The following is a 2,905-nucleotide window of genomic DNA, read 5'->3' on the forward strand; positions in this document are numbered from 1 at the left end:
TGTGCACCTCTCTAGCCCAGAGGAATGGGATGGAAGGTGTTATCCCCACCCAATCCCAAAATTAACAGGGAGCCGACTGAGGTTTCTTTTACCGGCTGTCCCAGCTCTGGGTGAGCTAAGAGAAAGCGCCTGGGTCTGGACTTTGCCCCCTCCCTCTTTGATGAATCTAGACCTTTTTCCGCCTCTTCCCCCATCTCCACCAACATGCCCCCCACACGCACACAGTCTGTAGAGCTGTCTCTCTTTTACTCTTTTCTTCTCTTCCTTTTTCTTTTTTATACTAGGATTGATGGAGTCATGACAGTTTGGCAGAGCATCCCCTAAGCCTGTACTGGGGAGCTGTGGACCCAGCCCTGACTTCTCAGCTAGGGGCCAACAGCCTCGTCTGTGAGCCCTTGAAATTGAACCCCGCGTTGAGGGAAGCTGAGAAAGAATGGTGTGAGGGGTGGGTAGGCTGATGCAGGACAGAGCCCTGATCTGAGGAGGGGGCACATTTATGCCTTCTGCCTGTTTAGAGAGAGGATTTATAAACAATGGAAGATGGAAAGGAGGCTGAGGAAGCTGCACAAAGGACTGGAAAAAAACCTGAGAATGACAAAAAGACTGGTGAGGGAAGAGAAGATTTGAGAAAGCCCCGGTAGTGAGGGCAGAGGAGGGGACTCGGAGGGAGCAGGGAAGAACGATGGAACGAAGGAACATTCGTGAAAGACAGAATGAAGAAGCAAGATTTGTTTGTTGTACGAGAGAAGGGAAGAAAACCAAGAGAGGAAGGAAAAGCACATGAACAAAAGGAGGAGGCTAGAAAGTAAAAGAAAAGGGCAGGGAAAGAGAGAGAAGTTTAAAAAAGTAACAGAGAAAAATGAATGGCAGAAAGAGATGGAGAGGAACGGAGGAAAGCTAGGGAAAAGGAAAGAAGGAAGGAAAAGGGAAGGAAGAGAAGAGAAAACAGTGGAGGGAGGGCAGGAGGAAAACAAATGAAGGAAAATCGAGAATAAATACACAGAGAAAGAGGAAAGAAAGAAAAGAAGAGGGAACTGGGTTAACAGAAAGGAGGTACAGACTTGGGAGGAGCAGAGGGAGGGAAGCAGTGGAGAGGAAGGGGTGAGGAGAGAGGCCGGTGGAGCTGAGGTGGGGGCTCCCAGGTACACCGGCCTCCTGGGAGTGGATCCTGACCTCCCACCACCTCTCCCTCTCCTCGGGCCCCGGTGCCCACCTCCCCACCAAGGTGGAGATGGAGGCCAGCCTCTTGTGATTAGCTTCTCCCCAAAGTAGACAGAACTGGAGGAGTTCTTCCTGCATCTGCACCTGCCTTGGGCCAGCCTTAAAGCTCTACAGATCAAGATCTGGTTCCCAAAAGCAGAAGAAGCGCTGCAGAGCAGCGCGAGTCGCAGATCCGCCCTGGCTCCGTCTCCTGACCCACCTCCACTGTCTGCAGACTGGGCCTCTTTGTTCTGCCATGCTCTGGCTCTGTGACCTTGGACCTCAGTTTGGTCGCTATGTCAAGCAAAACCTTTGCACTGGTGGCTTCTTGTGTCCCTTTGGTTAGGCTGCCTGTATGTGCACAGGAGAGAGAGGGTAAGGCCCAGTCCATTCCAGAAGGGACATCTTCATTTTCTTCCTTGGCGAGAAGAAAAATCGTCCTCCTTTGCTAGCCTCATCTCCAGCCCTGCCCCGGAAAGCTACCTTTCAGGGCAAGGGATTTCTCCATGCCAGAAGGGGTCAGATTAATCTAGAAGGAGCTTGGTGTAAGGTTTGCAGACACTGGAGGAGCCAGCGAAAGCGTCTCACGCCAGAAAGAGAATGAGGACATGCCTTCCCAGGGCATTTGGACTTTCGGTGTGCGGTATATTTCACTGAACTCTTACACACAGAGATTAATTGGCAAAATGGCTCTAGGTTCAGCCCGTAGGAGAGATTGACAGGGGATGGTTGTGTCTGCAGCCTCTTGGGCCTATGCTTCCATACCTTGTCCATAGGATCCAGTGGCAACCACCCACTTAAAGCCGATTAGGTAACCCCTTTGTTTCCCCAAAGTGGGATGGGGCAGGTCACTGAGTTCAGCACATCCTCCATGGACAGCGCAACCCTTGAAGATAAAACCCTCAAACCACCGGCTGAAAAGCCGCCTCCCAAGTAAAACCTTGCAGCTCCCCTCAGGGAGGCCTCAGTCCGGCAGTTCCAGTGTGGCTCTGTTAGCTTTCCTCCCCTTCCTCAAGGCTCTTCCTTCCTTCTTTTATCTCTCCCTTTTCCCCCCAAACCCCACCCCTGCCTGCTTGCTTCTTTCCTTCTTTCTTCCTGTATTTTCCTTTTCTTTCTCTCCCTTTTCATCTAGTCCAGGCTGGGGCTCTTGTAGCATCTTCATACCCAGAGGCTTTGTTCTGAGACCTTCAGACAAGCTAACATGTACACTGACCTCAAGAGTTCATTGCTCAGATGCAAATATTGGGATTGGAGGATGAAAGGCAAAATAGGGGAGTAAGCTTTGCTAATCAAGTGCAGACTGAAGTAACTCATTTTCTGTATCAATCATGGTTATTGCTGTCATGTCCCTGTGGCTTACCCCCAGAAAATCCTTCTCCACCTCACCCATCTGCAGGCCGCAGTCAACCTGTCCCTGCCCATGGGGGTGGAGTTGCTAGTGCCCCTGAGGCCGTTGCTCTGCCCGGGTGAGTGAGGGCTACAAGAGCTCACCTTGCTGATGTCAGTAATGCCAGATCAGAGCCTCAAACTATTAAACAAGCAAAACCTATTTCCCCATTCCCGATGCATTTAGGGGGCCTCTTTCCCTTGGATGGAGAAACTGGTCAATTCTGACTCTTGGCCGTTTCTCCAAGGAATGCCCCCTGATTAGCTGGGCCCACCGCCATCCACAGCAGTTCAGCAAAAAAAGGAGGCCTCTTATTCC

This window comes from Bubalus kerabau, chromosome 1 (assembly GCF_029407905.1).
Source record: "Bubalus kerabau isolate K-KA32 ecotype Philippines breed swamp buffalo chromosome 1, PCC_UOA_SB_1v2, whole genome shotgun sequence".
Lineage (NCBI taxonomy): Eukaryota > Metazoa > Chordata > Mammalia > Artiodactyla > Bovidae > Bubalus > Bubalus kerabau.